Here is a 16758-nt window from a genome sequence, read left to right as displayed (position 1 = left end):
TTAGGGATACTCTTTTAAAGTATATAATTTCAAAGTATGCAAATTGTATTTATTTTTCATAAGGTTTATATAGCACTATAGACCGATGTGGCATATTTAGACAACAAATGCTACAGCGTAAAAACTTATAAAAATATTGGGCTGAACATAACTGACAGATGGCCTTCAATTCAGGAATGCTACGCAAGATGAATACCTGATATTATTAATCTGGGTCTGTGAAACAGACAGCCCTAAAATTCCAGCCTAAATTCTGGTCACAAGAACGAGGTTCTGGGGGAGGGATGTGATAGTGGCCTGCGGTGCTTGTGCACAGCAAGTTGAGGTGGTCTGAAGGGGTTATTCTAAGTCTTCTGTGACTCTTAATTGCAGTGCTGTCACTCCGGTTTGTGTCCAAACAGCATAATAAGGGGTCATTACGAGCCCGGAGTGGAAAATAATGGAAGAGTCATTAAAGCCTGGGGGAAGCGATATCTCCACAGTGTGGGGGACAGGTAGTCTATTGCCCTGAGGAGATTACCAAAATGAGGTAGAGTGTCTCTGCCAAAGGCTACATTCACACACACGGCGTTTGAGATTGACTGACCGACTGTCATCACACGTAGACCAACTTGGGCATATTACAGTTTGAGATACAATGTCATAGCATACTTTTGTAGATACATCTGATATATATATATATATATACACATGTCCATATAATATGCTGACTAGCATCATGTCGTATTTGAAAGACCTTAATTGAGTGACAAATTTCTAGTGGTCTTACTGTGTTTTATTCTTACCAAGGCTGCGTTTATGTATGTAGGTTTATTTTATTATTTTTTTTAATTACAGCAAAAACAGTAGTATTGCAATTTAAAATAACTGTTTTCCGAATGTGATTAATTCCTGCGATGCATAGCTGAATTTTCAGCATCATTACTTCAGTCTTCAGTGCCAAATGATGCTTCAGAAATAATTCTAATCTGTGCATTTGGTGTTCAAGAAACATTTCTGATTATTAACAGTGTTTAAATCAGTTGAGCTACTTTACATTTTTGTGGAAACCATACTTTTTTCCCCTCAGAATTCTGAAAAAAAAAACTCTTCTAGGATTCTTTGTTGACTACAAAATTCAAAACAACGCCATTTATTTGAAATAGTTTTTAAAGTAGTATTTCATGCGCTGGAAAACCTCGTCAGCTATGCATACGGTGGCATGCCGGAGTCTAATATGCACTAAAACAACCCATCAGTCACTGGCATGAATAAGGCAGTCAATCATCCAATCAAAAGGCCTGATTCTGTTAGTGACCTGCCATAACTGATCCTATCCATCAAATCAATCTTCAGTCAATCGAAGAGTTGAAACCCCAGCAGCTGGGGAGAGGGTCTTCGTCTCATAATCAAACACACATCAGTGTGTGTGTGTGTGTGTGTGTGTGGCACACAGCTCCTCTCCATATTATGCCAATGCACGCTCACAATCCAAGACACCTCAGCGTGGAATGCATTAAAAGGCAGAGGTCAGGCAAACACACTCTAATCAGATAAGCTGCCCTGCCACTAAGCTAACTACAACGACTCCTTGGTTCCTCAGGGCTCTTCCTCACCAGAGAACCTAAGCTTTGTTCCCAAACTAATGAGCTGCCTACCTTAGCATTTTAAGGCAAGTAGGCATGCATCTGACGCTAGAGCTGTTCCAGTTAGGCTACCTAATAATGATGAGCTTCGCAAAAGAAACCGATTCCACAATTCATTTTGATGAATATAATTAGGGTTGCCAGGTTTTCACAGCAAAACCTGTCCAATTACTACTCGAAACTAGCCTAAAACTAGGCTATCCCTGCAAAAAGTAGCATTTCGGGGGGAAAACTACACATTTACGATGGGGTTCCTCCTTCCAGGGGCTAAATATCACATTACTGGGGCCACTTCTACCCATGGACATGAAAAACAACAACAAAAAAAGTGTTAAAGTAACCCATTTCAGCAACACTGATCACAACATCAAAATCGCCAAAGGCGATGAACAAAACAAATTATAAATTAATTGTACTAAATCTGCACTTTACTTTATTTTTCATTACTTAACTGTCATTAAAGTTAATAGGCATATCATATTAATGACATACAAGGCTACTTAAACATGCTTAAAAATTAATAAATGGTATAAATTTTATGACTTATTTAACTTTTAAAAAGTGCACTTTGTAATAATGTCAAATTATTGCATGTTAATTGCAATTAGATGAAAACACATTATAGTTTACAAATACTTAAAGATTGCATTTTGATCCACTCAAGTATATCTTCATGTTATCATGTGTATGAATCATATATGATTACTTTGAAATATAGCCTAAAAACGATTCATGGTAAACTGAAATATATTTTTATGTAATGTTTTATTTATACCGTTGCATTAAAACATAATGATTTAAAACATTCTTTAAAGTAAGGCTCTTAATTTGACTTCACAGTGTGCAAATGTCTACTTAAGTGTGTTAAGAAACATTATCACAAAGTATAGCTTTTATTCAATTAATATTATAATACCTCCAAGTACCCAACGCCTGCCATTCAGTACCAAATCCTCTTTAAACAAACTCTCAGAAGACAGCTGCCTATAGTATTGCAGATAGACTGCAAGAATTCTTTATAGCAGAACTATAATATTCAGAATATAAACGTGTAATAATGAATGTGAGGTAATTACAACATATCACGGCTTGAACGCCCCTCACGTTTCTCTGAATTAGCCCGTTCTATTCGCAGCTGCGTTGGAAGGAAATTGCCAAAGGAAAAAAAAAGAACAACAACAACAAAAAAAAAATACACAGAGAATAAAAAAAAGCGTACGCTCCGGTGAATAATGCTAAACAACAAACGACAGCTCCAGCCTTCAAGTAGAACAATACCATCATTAGATAACGGGCTGTTCTCTTTTCAGGACCGACCCTCGGGTTAATGAACGTATCTGCATCGCTTTATGCACCATTACATGGCTTTATCTTCCCACGGCACTAATGCGATTCACGACAAAACACAATGAAGAGATGTGCCAAAATAGCAGTCTACACCAGCCCTGAAATGCCTGTCATGACTTTATCCCGCAAGGCATGAAAAAAACTGCAGAAATACTGACGATCAGTGGTGCAAAAGGTACAACTAAGCTTGGGGGTGAGCAGCAGTTTTCTGCCATTTTGTCAAGACCTTTGCGCACTTATTATGGAATGTTGTCACCACTGAAAGTATCTGAACATGTTTGAAGTGGAATCCCCCGTATTTCTCTTTTGTAATAACATCACAGGCTGGTGAAGGTGACATTGCCCTGTGTGAGAACCGCAGTTCTCAGGAACAGTACAGAGAATATAAATTTTCTGCAATTAAACACGATTTTTAATTCTGATTTCACCCGAAATCTTCCCTGCAACACCTCGCTGTGCTTTGATGATAAAAAAAATATCCGTGCTGTAAAATCTGATTGCATGAGGCACATTATAAAATAGCCGATATACACACATCTGTGACCACACATCAATTGAATTTTATATAAAGGCGCTCAGTTGCCTGGCAACCATAGACAGCCTACAGCTGAGGTAGTGAATCTGTTCATTAATGACATCTGATCAATAGATTGACTTACTTGGATGATTAAATGGTTTTGGTGCAATTGTTCTTATTAATAATTGCAATTTTTACTTGCATGTTGATGCATTTTAAAAAGTCAGTCTACCTGGAGAAAAAAAATATTGTATTAATATTATAGAATATTAAAACTGGAATTCAGAAAATACAAATGTGATTGTGATTGCATTTTTACAGAGGCCAGCTCTAATACAAATATTTTGTATTTTAGGTGCAATAAAAGGAGATGCAATAATCTACAATATACATGCACTTAAATAACCCATTTATATTTGATGAGCTTGATCTAAATAAAATTTGAAAAGGTTCAGAACATATCGACTAGGCAATAAGCATGCACTAAAGTTTTGTTTGGAATAGATACATATACATATACATATATTCATTAATATTTCAATTGGATTAAATGTTTAGGGTACATACAAACTTTGAGAATCTTAAAAATTGGACTGGATTTATCCAGACTGACAACAAACAGCAGTGCATGTACACCTACTTAATAACATTATGTTATAGATTACACTTAAAGGGTTAGTTCACCAAAAAAAAAATATTACTTGCATGTAATCGTAATAATAATGTCCCTTACACGACTCTGTGGGGTAAATAAAGGCCACCCGGTTTTCTCTCACTTCTGATGACTGTGGTTGAAGCTGATGTACTTGCAAAATGACTTAAGCAGAATGTCTGTTTGGGGACCTACGAAATATTAATCAAATGTATTTGCACTGTAGAATTCTCAGAATGTCTTTCAATGAGTTAAAGAGTAGAACTCATCCAAACATTTCACCTCAGAAGTCGCTCTTTCTTCAGCTTCTTTCTTTATTTTTTTTTTTTTTTTTGTGTATTTTTGGTAGTGTCGCTTATGTTTCCTAAAGTTGAATGTCTCTATAGACACAAGTAAGATGTATAGCATACATAAGCAAGTACAGTGCACTATTAAAATTTTAGCGATTTACAATTAATTTTACCCTCACAAAAATTCTAATGGTTTCCCCTACAAATACCATTACAAACAATTAACTTCTAAAACCATTAAAAATGGTTTCTGTAGTGTGTTTGGGACATATCCCAGTAGGATTTAGCTGGTTTAGTCTGGTATAAAATATGGATAGCAATTTAATTAGCCAAAATAATTTGAAATTGCAAGAATTTAAGACGCCGTTTTGTATCTGTTCATCACATGCTGTCTAGGAGAGATATTATAAAAGCTCTCAGTGATTCCCCTGCTCATAAAGCCCACTTAAACTTACTAACGACCAACCAATGACCACATAATAATAAGCTTTGAGAAGCTACAAACAATATTCCACTGTCCAAACAAATCTTTCCGCAAAATGTTCTTTCCTTCAGGCATGAAAGAAATCTCTGTTCAATGAATTTTGCGTAGAGAGGTGAAACGAACCGAAATAATGATATCAAAACGTTCCGCACAAACGGCCGTAATGAAACCTAATTGGCACCTCTCGGCTTCCACACTCCATCTATCACGCATCTCGCTCCACGTCACCGCGAGTTACGGTGATGAATGTTTGTTTCTATCGCACTTCGAAGCCAAATGCGAGTAGCTGGAGTCTTGCTCGGTTCATTGTCAGCGTTTTAGTCCCAATCCTGCAGAAATCATAATTGCCTCTCTTCCGCTTTCCCTGCCTCCCCACAGCTTTCAAATTCTCCTATACCTCCGGAGCACAATTCCATCAGGTCCCAATGGAAAAATCAGATCAGCGCCCGATAGCCATTAGCTCCTCTATTTAAAGAGATCTATGCAGTTGTGAAGGCTGCTTAGAGTTAATTACGCCGCCTGTCTGTGTTTAGCCTGTGGCCGTACTGCACTCCGATGGGAAGATTATTGAGTTTTATCGCTCTTTTAATGGAGAACTCCCCCCAGCTCTCACCTCACCTTCATTCAGACCATATGCAGGGCAGTAAACCCCCTCAAAAACCTTAACGGCACACGGCCGACTTCTGCCCCGAACAGATAAGGAGCAGTAACAAAAGACATTGATTTGGCCCATAAGGATTAAAAAACCAAAAGGCGCCATCGTCTGTCCAGAGTCGATGCAGTTTTATGACACAGTACTAAAACTCAAATGGCTGCATAGCGCTGGGAGGTTGAGTAAAGTTCACTGTGGCGTTAAGGTATAAAATGGTGACAGCCGAGGTGTGTCTGTGCATGTAAAGGTCAGTATTATTCTGAATTCTAATAGTCATACAACAGATAACGGTCACGCGGGTTGCCTTATTGACTGTTTCTTTGCTTTAAATGAAAGGAAATCTGTAGGACAAGGGACTTTGTGAATGAATCCGATTTAGACGATGAAAATCCCAGTGGACTAAAGCTCACTGAAGTAGCAGGCGCGTCTAAATCCCTCGAGGTAGATAAAAATCCTCCATATTTCTGCAACCAGACAGACGGCTTCAAAGGAAAACACACAAACATACAGAACAGACCCAAAATACAAATTTCCCTGCCGTCCAAAACACACCTCCAGCACTGTTCCCAAAGGGCTAGGCAAAATGGAAAATGGAAATGGAATAATTTAGAATGAGAACTGAGTGTTACAAACACACGCATAACAGCATATAACTTTCTAGCAGACTGACTGAAGTGTTTAAGGGTCTTTTTGCAAATCATTTACTACCGAACTGTTTCATTGTGTATATATACTATGCACACGTTGCATTAAACGTAGGTTATTTTCCAAATCTATTTCCTATTTTTCTAAATTTTAAGCATTTGGTGAAAGACGTCCGAAGCCTTCACCTACAGTGATGACGCATGCAACGGAAAACATCACTGTAGAAGAATAAGGAATAAGCTTGAGGTATGCAGTTTTATTTTTTATCATGATGTCGTGTGGATTTTGTGTCATATTTTTATTGGCGGGTCAGTAAACGTGAGTCATGGCAGCAAACCTGCTGCGTGATGTTCATGCAGAATTTCCGATGCAGTCAGAAAACATGATTGCCGTCTTTGAACCTCTCTTGTTGTATAACATAGGACAACAGATTAAGACCACAGAAATCTTAATCACTGAAAATGATAAATAAGTATCAATAACTATCAATAAATCAGATTCAAGTGAACTATTTCACTCAATATTTAGTGTTTTTAGGCTTGTAGAGTATAATGCTATTAGCATGATAACTCAAAACTCAATAAATATCGATGCACTTCACACTAGACCTATATGAATCATTGTTTGTCTATTTAGATCATTCCAGATTTGTTATCTTTGATTTTGTTTGTTTCATTTAACATGCGGTCTTGAAAGACAGCTGCCTATGTTTGCAGTAGATAGCGAGGCGGCTCTTCAAGATTTGGAACAGAGCCATGGAAGGCCTATACTGTATATCCCACAATGCAATGCACTCAACATAAAAATCCATTTTCATCGTGGGTTTCCAGTATATCAACTGTGATAGCCTACCCGCATTTACTCAAACATGACTTGACTTGAAGAAGATGATAATTAAAAAAGAAATTAATATATATAAATTATTCAAAAAGTCATGTGATGACAAGCATATTGTAAAATGCTGTAAAAAGCTTTCAGGGTATCTGCTGAATTTATGTTAAATATAAGACAACCTTTTTGAAGAGTTTAAATTAATAATTAATAAATTAAAAAATCTAAATAAATGACTTATTTAATTAAACAGGATGAGGGCATTTAATCATCAACTGTAAAATGGGGTCACTTTCTTTATTTTAACTCAACTTTCTTTATTTTTATTTTTAAGGTAAATTTCTAAAACTTTTTAATGCAAGTAAAGTAAATTTAAGAAACAACCCGAAGGGAACACAATACGTCAATATGTTCTCAAAATGTGAATGTCTGAGGAGCACAAAATGAAACACTTTAAAGATTGAAAATACAACTTTCAACAGATTGCCATTAATTATTAATCCATTTTACGAGAGAGAAAGATTGAAAGACATAACTAAAATATGAAAAATATAAAAACATTGACTTCTGAACAAACTTCAAACAAAAATGCTGAGGAAGATGTGACTTTCCCCCCTTTTTTTGTTTTACGTTAAATGCAACATATAATGTTATGACTATGCATTTAAGGCTTTCTGCTCTGATTTAGGACTTTATTTAAGACCTTAATTTGTGGAAGACAAAATTAAGACTTTTAAAGCCTTGCAGAATACATGTTTTATTCAATATAGTATTGAAAAGATTTAATGCACTAATTTAATAATAATCTAATAATGAACACATAGATGTCCACTGATATAATATGTTGCTCTTACGATGACACTGTGTTACTAAAAATCATAAAAAGACTGTTCCAATAGTAGTAAAACCTATATAATAAATATATTGAATAATATTCTTAGCTTTTCCTCCCCATGATGCAGTAGCCCAGATAAAATCTACAATTTAATGTTAAATGAAATATAAACATAAGAATAATATAATAAAAATAGCAGTAAAAAGACTTTATGCACAATGCAGGTCTTTTAATTATAAACAAGCAATAAAAACACCACAACTCTTATTTTGAAATGTATGTGCTTAACTACTTCCAGCTGCTCACTGAAAAGATGACATAGATAAAATGTGCACTCTTATTACCATCTATAACATATTACAGTATAAACTTCATAAAGTGTTGTCATCGACCATGAACAGTAGATCATAAGCAGTCGCCTGGCATAAACGTGAGGTATTTATTCATTGAGGTATAGAATGCGCAAAAGCACGGCATTTTGACTTTGAACTCACATTTATTCAATTAAATGATTGCCTTTTTTAGTTTCATAATCCTATTAGGCCATAACACAATTCCTGCAGCCCTTGGGGATCCTGGTTTCGCAGACATTTGAAAAACAGTAGACAGTATGCGGTATACTTGCTAGTACACACTACTAGTATTCAGTTTCTAAATATAGCCACACTCTTCCACCGCATTTGGCACAGACGTGGAGGGTCTGTTTTATAAAAGTAGATTTGCACACGAGGTATGAATGCAGCTGATAGACACGCCGTGGCTTTTTACTTTTTGAACACACATCACACCTCTCGGGGGAAAAGACAACAGGATGAATTATCAGGTAATGTCCCATTAACAGGCAAGTGCTGCTAATGCATCCGTAAACACAATTACAATTAAAAACAAACACAGCGTGAGAGGGGCAGCTGATTTTTTTTTTTATTCATTTGCTGATTTTATGTTCGCATGACCATCATAACTGACCGAGTGGACACGTGATGCTGCTTGAAAGAAAGTCTCAGATTTGTGTCACCCACTATCTCTCTCTCTCTCACGCAGCAAAACAACTGACCTTACTGAATATTTAACAATATCTTCCCTTTTTCCCCCCTCGCTTTCTTTCCTCCACCCACTCAGCTCGTCAAACGAGTCCTTAGTCAGCAGTAAATCCCACAGTTCCAAGGATCTGGCCCGGCGTGATCCGTCACACAGTCTCCAGGCAGGAGAAGTATAGCGGAGGAAGAGAGTCAGCTGGCAAGCAAAAGACCATGGGGGATTGTGGGTAACAGACCAGCCATTCCAAACAGCCCATCAGACAGACACATCACCACATAATGATTATACAACTACTATAAGAATATTCAACCTTACCTGGATAAATACAGCACGCTGACGTTAAGTGATATACAATAAATGGCTAATCTCAACTGCTTGATTGTTATAGCGTCAAAAAATATAACTGCATCATCCTCGAGCAATATATTTAAACTTGGATGTGTCTACTACTATATAGCAAACTCTGAGGTTGTTTATATATGTATGTATGTATATATATATATATATATATATATATATATATATATATATATATATATATATATATATATATATATATATATATACAGAAGGCTGGATATATACCAATGTTAAAGTACATGCAATACATACAGTTTTACAATACATACAAAATAACTGTGTAGGGCAATATACACTACACTACTTTACACTATCTTTAGTTACTTCAACAGTTTTATCACACAGCTTTACACATACGTTTGAAAATACTGTATATTATACGGTACACTCACGTAAAGCGATATATACTCTATATATCTCAACTGTCTGATTTCAAATGAAACTCTATAATCGCGCACCTTATTTCAAAATTGAATAGAAGCATGTCCACGTGTGCAGAGTTAAATTCTGTCACATAAAATGTTAACTACATTACTGCCCAGTGAAACATTAAAGTTTAAACATATAGCACGTCTTACTTTACCTACCTACATACAGTATACTCATGTAAAGCAATATGTACAAAAAAAGCAAATATTATTTTTATCATATCAACAATGTTAATACAAAGTTCTACAATGAAACTTTATGGCGCAGGCTGATTCTAACTCTATCTGATATAAACACATCATTATTTACATGGCACAGCTGACTGGGTCTTTTTTACATCAGCAGCCAATGAGCTTCCTCAACATACAAAAATGTGCCTGGTGCTTGCTGTAGCAGTTGTAGTGAGCTTCAGAAACCCTCCACTTTCCCCAGCTCCACCTGTATAGATCTGCTACTGGGTGATTTCAAGTTTCACGCAATATATGGAGTTATTTCATATACATTTTTTTACATGTTTACAGCAACGTTTACTGGCAGTAGCAAGTCTTGGTAACTGCAAATCTATTTACAAGATCGAACACATTAACATCTCCACGTATATTACCATGGAAAAATGTTTTTAGAGTTGTCACGCAAGAAATTGAATTATTGCACACTTCCATATACATAGCTGGATGTTAAATCCAAATTATTTTTCATACATACAGTACAGCATAGTACATACCGAGTAAAGCAATATCTACTATAACAAAACCACCTGACTTTCATTTCAGAGCAAAAAGCTATAATATTATCATCCAGAAATATACCGAAGCTGGTTATACAGCAGCAGATTCTATTAAGCAAATCTTGGTTGTGTAACTTTATGTAATTGCAACAGTGTAAATATCGCGAATCTCAAATGCTTGATTGCTCGTAAAGCTGCTGTTATAAGCACTGTACAAATAGTTTCGACTTGACATGACAGTAAGGACAGTCTGCGAGCAGTTTGTGACACATTTATTTGTGTATTTCACAATGACGCTAAAAAGAAAAGCAATAGCGCGCAAATATCAGATCACACCGCGGAACAGCCTTGACAATAGGCACACTGCATGCTTTTTCCCAAGACTAGGAGCTCTCTCTCTGTATGGAGAGATTTGGGCATTGAGGCTTGTAGATAACCCTCCGCCGCGTCCTTTGAGATCACACTGCAGGGGCCGGGCCCCGCTCCTCATCCCCCAGGACAGCCATATTCTCCATTCTCATTCATCTGCCTTCACATGTGGAGAAAACCAATGAATGTGGCTTATTATAGCTGCAATTTGGTGCATTGTGGGGGATGAGACATTTTGACTGCGGACCTGTGATTGTACCCAAATGGAAAAAGGGCCCAGGGGGCTTCATCACACACTTTTTGTCTTGCTAAACATTTAATGAAGTGGATGTGCTTTAGAAACAAGTTAATATGAGGTAAACTGCAGACTGTCAGGCTAAAACGAATCTCTCTCTCTCTCTCTCTCTCAAAGTTTAATTGTATTAAATGTGCATTTGAAGTGTACCTCAAATCTTGAAAGCATAGTTTTAAGAATTTTTACTTGCAGATAATGTAATATTAATGAAATAAATTGGCGCTCAAGTGTACTTAACGGCAGTACACTTTTATGACTAATTCTTCACACTTAAAGTCATTTTTAAAAGTTTAATAATGCTAAACTATATGATTTATTTTAAAGTTTAATGCTGTTTACATTTAAGTAAGCTTTTGTCATGTTTTGAAGAAGTGCTCTTATTTTATTGACTAACATGCTGTATCGCAAATACTTGTTATTAAATATTTTTTATGTAATATTGCAATTAAACTTTAATTTTCAATATAAATGTGTAATTACATATACATATATATACATATATATTTAAATTTGAAATATAAGTTTTAATAGAAATGATATTAAAGTATATTTTAGTTTATCATAAATCCCTTAACTATGTGTGTTTATATATATATATATATATATATATATATATATATATATATATATATATATATATATATATATATATATATATATATATATATATATATATATATATATATATATATATATATATATATATAGGGAATTACACCCCAAAATGAAAATTCTGTCATTAATCACTGACCCCAATGTCGTTCCAAACCCTTAAAAGCTTTGTTCATCCTAAAATATTGTAGATGAAAACTGAGAGGCTTGTAATTGTCCCACTGACTGCCAAGTAAGTTACACTTTCAACGTCCAGAAACATATGAAAGACATTGTCAGAATGGTCCATCTTCCGTTAGTGGTTCAACCATAACATTATGAAGCAATGAGATTCTGTTTAGTACAGAAATAAAATAAAATAAAGACTTTATTCAACATATTCAGCATTGTAACATTGTACCATGGACTCAAACTGCGTACGCTATTCTGTCACACACATGTGCTGTTTTTGTTATCGTACAAAAAGTATTCTCATTGCTTTCTAACGTTACGGTTGAACCACTGATGGCAGATGGACTAATTTGATGTCTTTCATGCTTTTCTGTGTAATTTACCAAAAAATCTTAAATTGTATTCCTGAAGACAAACAAAGCTGGGTTTAAAATTTTTGGGGTGGGGTAATCCTTAAAGTCCTGCTAAAGTTGGTCTAAAAGAACTCTTTAAGTTCAGAACATGCAATTTATAAAAACTAGAAAACTACAACACATGTGCACTAGACTTTTCATTTAACAGCATACAACATGCAATTACGGGTCTAAAAACATTATAGTTACACTTAAGTATACTATTTTAAACACTATTATTGCCATAATTTGTACTCTTTTAGTGTATCTCTTTTTTCGCCTGCTACGAACACCATACACCGTTCACACCTACGACAGCTGATGAGGCCAAGATTGTGATCGGCCTCACTTGCACGCACACAATGGGCCTTTATATGTGCAAAAGAGCTAGAGGGAGGTTATGAATGTGAATGCAGAACCTAAACAGCAGTCTGTCCTGCATTTAACTCATGGGTCATTCAATTGCTGGTAACCACATGCTGGTGGCTCCTCAAAATTGACTCCAGGGTCTTGAAGGCCACCAGACTTTAATAAAAACAAACAGTGACCTTTGCCATTGGCACTTTCATTCTCACACTATCGTCTCTGACCCTGGGTCCTGGACGAAAAAGGAGGAATTATGGGATGATAACCAGGGTTATGAAGGGCTGTTGTTAAACATAATGTTTTTGTACTCATCCTGGCCAAACGTGCCCGCAAATTTCTTCAGTGAAGAATTGCAGACGGTGTTGTATCGGCGTTTGATTAAAGCCAGTCAGACGTGTTCTGACAGAGGCTTGATGTTGTGTTCTTGTAGAGCGAGGAAACAAAGGTAGTTTGTGGTTAAATATTTAATGTTTAGGCGAATATCAATTTTTAATCCTGAACATCACTGCCTCTGTTTCTTCCAGATTCATCACGCTCTCAGCACGTGCAACCATCCGACATTCAACAGCTCAGATGTCTAATAAAGAGTTATGGCGCTGTCAACACAAGGACGTTTCTTCAATCTGTCGCATTAACACCCTTAAGAAAAAGTGTGTTTGAAGGGATAGTTCACCCCAAAATTAAAAGAAAAATGTCAGCATGAAAATGTTAACTCTTCCTCAAGTTGTTCCAAACTTATATGTGTTGGACACCGAAGAAGATATTTTGAAGAATATTGTAACCAAACAGTTGATGGCAGCCACTGGCTTCTACAGTACTCATGTTCATGGCTACCGTCAGATGTTTGCTTACCAACTTTCTTCAGAACATGTTCTTGTGTGTTCAACAGAACAAGAAAAAGTCAAGGGTGTTGATAAATGAAAACATTTTTATTTTTGCACAAACTGTCTATTTAACTGTAACAAATCTGCACTTGTAGTGTACTTCAAATCTTAAAAGTATATTTCTAGCAAAATACTCGATAGTATTTTTAATTACGTCAAAGTATATTTTAGTTTACCATAAATGCTTATCAGTGCAATTCAACCATATTTCAAAGACAATAAAACAAAATCACATAAAAAATATGCACTTCGGATTGGATTGCATTTAAACATGTATATGTATTATAAACTAAGTGGCCTAAAACATTACATGCAGCTTGGACTGAAGTATATTTGGTTACACTTTATTTTAAAGTCACCTTGTTACAGTGTAACTATACTTTTAAGTACAGAGTAATATTAATTAACTACTGTACATGTACTTACTATGGGTTATTTGCATGTTATTGTGCATTATTTTCTGATTTTATAATAACAAGGGCACCTTAAAATAAACTGTTACGATATATAGTTTTACTGTATAATACTTCTGTAATAAAGACTCTTTTTGCTAGTATTCTAAAGTGCACTCCTTTTCCACAAGGACATCCAAGAACGTACTGGCAAGGACAGTTAGCACTAAACTTTTTCAAATCTGGGTTCACTAGAGGTTGATTATCTTTCAGAATGTTTCAGTTTTGGTTACACAACACATTAGCTGAGAACATGACACACGATGAGTGCAACTGTAGCGTATGTGCGTTTGACACGCATGAGCTGCAGTGCATGCATAAAATCTGTAGATTTCGCTACGCCTGACCCCATTCCTCTTCTATAATTTCCCATCAGCCTTCACTATCCCAAGGAAAAAAGGCCCAAAAACAGGACAGTAAAGTTCAGAATATGTCACAAGACCATTAATTTTCTCGCCACTTCTATGTGAAAGCAGAAAATCAATTAAAAGCAGCTTTTCTGGAGTGCAGCAATGCCGGAGGTGTGTCGTGGGTGCTGACCCGCTAGTCATTAACGCTCTCGATGCGTTTCTGTGTGTACATCGAAGCAGGATGTGGGCGGTAAAGCCAATCCTCCTTCAGGGTCGCTTGAGTTCTTCTCTCAGCGCCGTCTTGTGTAACGCTATTCACGATACTCGCCTTCGGTCTTTATTGGTATGTTTCAGCTGACGTGAGTGTGGGATTATACGTTACTGAACCTAAAACTCTGCCCTTTTCGAACACCATCAAAAGCTCCTTTGCTGAAACTGACCTCGATGCTAAAAACAGCATTGTGGAGTCTTGCATTGCATAACTCATCTCACAACAAAGAGAGGCCTCTAGTGTTAGTGACGAGACCTGTGGCAAGGTTTTCCATTAAGACAGAGAGGTCACAGATATAAGCGTGTACCTGTGAGGCTGAGCTTATGATATATTAATCACTGCGTGCGACCCCGGGCTGTAAAATTAGCACAATAACACCCTCGGTTGAGTAAGACGAACTTTAAGTGAGTCATTGCATGACGAGTCGAAATAAAGCCTGTTTTAGGATCCGCTTGATGGAAGCATTTTCGAATCTTGTGATTTGTTTCTAGATTGTTTGCTGACAAAATCTCATTATTATATTGCTAAATAAGTAAATAAAAAGGTAATGTGAAACAGTACTTCTTCATACTCGTCTCTCTTTCTACCTATCCATCGTCCACCTTTCTACCTTTCTACCTTTCTTTCTATCTATCTATCTATCTATCTATCTATCTATCTATCTATCTATCTATCTATCTATCTATCTCTCTCTCTCTCTTACTACCTGTCTTTGTCTATCTCTCCAACTTTCTACCCATTTATGCGTCTATCTACCTAATCTTTCTCTAATATTTAAATATACGTTTTTTAATATTATTTATGAGCCTTTTCTACTTCATTGGTCACTTTCCCATTCACCAATCAGCTTGCCCATATTAATGTGAAGCACACTGAATTCATGACATTTACCGAGAGTGACAAAGAGAGAACGACGAAGGAAGAACAGACGAATAACCGGAGTAGGATGAAAAGGAGCTATCTGAATGCGAAAATGTGATTTGAATCAGAAACATGCTGTTTCGTCGTCGCTCTGGGGGTCACTATCCTTGCAATTCTGTCAGCAAACTGCCCTTTTGGTGCAATCAGGGAGCCCGTTTCATTTCTTCAAACGACGCTGTTGATACTACAAAGGACAAGGTGATAAAGGATCACTGTCTTTCTCTCAAGGAAGGCCATCTGTCAGACCTCGTGTGTGTGTGTGTGGTTCAGAAGGATAAAGAGTGGGCATCTAATCATCCTAAGCTAAGCTTCAGCCATGTGTGTGTACACAGTTGGTGACCACTATCACGACCACAAACAGAGCGCGTTCACAACCCGAGGTGACGACAACTTCAGAGACATAAGAATGAGCGAAGAGACTCTGTACTGTCAGTATACCGCTCACTGTCATTCCAGCAGGCTATAAAATGAGTGTAAATGCCTTGCAAAACCAACAGAAATGTGTCAGCACTATTACAGGAAGAGTAAAGCTTTGGCTCGGCTCAGAGGAAGCCTTTAAAACTACTTTACATTCTCCTACTCGTATATCATGAAGCGTTGCTCAGAAGTTACCTCAGAAAATGAGTTAAGTAGCAATGGCGCTGAAGACATGATACGGAGATTGACTTCATGAGATGCGAAATGAGGACAAGACAATGCGATACTATGATTGCATTATCGTATCAACACATTAATATTCCGCATATATGCAACAATTGCTTTAGTATACTGTACTTCCAGGGTTTGTCAAACTTTTTTACGCCAAGGATTACCAAATATGATGATTTCTTTGCAAGGTTATGCATTTGCATAAATAAATAAAACAACAAAAATATTAATACAAAAATAGAAAATATTGGTAACTCTTTATTTTGTAGTTACACCTATTAGATGCTTATTAACATGCATATTACTAGAATATTAGCCATTTATTAGTGCTAATTAAGCACATGTTAATGCCTTATTTTACATGACCTTATTCTACCCAGTACCTAAACTTAACAACTACCTTACTAAATATTAATAAGCAAATTAATAATTTATTAAAGGAAAATTAATAGTAGCTAACAGTTTACATTTGTTACCTATTCTAAAGTGTTACCAAAATATCTAAATATTATTTAAAGCTATAATAATACCTCAGTGCTACTAAAATAACGCTGAATTGCATTTCCTAGTGAAACAGGATTCACGTTAGATCAAA

At 36.2% G+C, this 16758-nt stretch overlaps 1 protein-coding gene and 1 long non-coding RNA gene across 7 annotated transcripts in view; one reads left to right on the top strand and one right to left on the bottom strand.

Annotated features, from left to right (window-relative positions):
- The window catches only part of large2 (LARGE xylosyl- and glucuronyltransferase 2), a 113227-nt gene that overhangs the window by 41195 nt on the left and 55274 nt on the right, over window positions 1-16758 (bottom strand). The gene's annotated exons all lie outside the window — the stretch shown is intronic.
- On the top strand, window positions 8528-14916 carry LOC122362866. The gene is made up of 3 exons (XR_006253169.1): window positions 8528-8701; window positions 8998-9138; window positions 13162-14916. It is a non-coding gene; the product is annotated as an uncharacterized LOC122362866 (long non-coding RNA).

Source organism: Puntigrus tetrazona, chromosome 18 (assembly GCF_018831695.1).
Source record: "Puntigrus tetrazona isolate hp1 chromosome 18, ASM1883169v1, whole genome shotgun sequence".
Lineage (NCBI taxonomy): Eukaryota > Metazoa > Chordata > Actinopteri > Cypriniformes > Cyprinidae > Puntigrus > Puntigrus tetrazona.
Note: the sequence above shows the minus strand (reverse complement) of the source record. Positions and strands in the feature narration are given on the sequence as shown.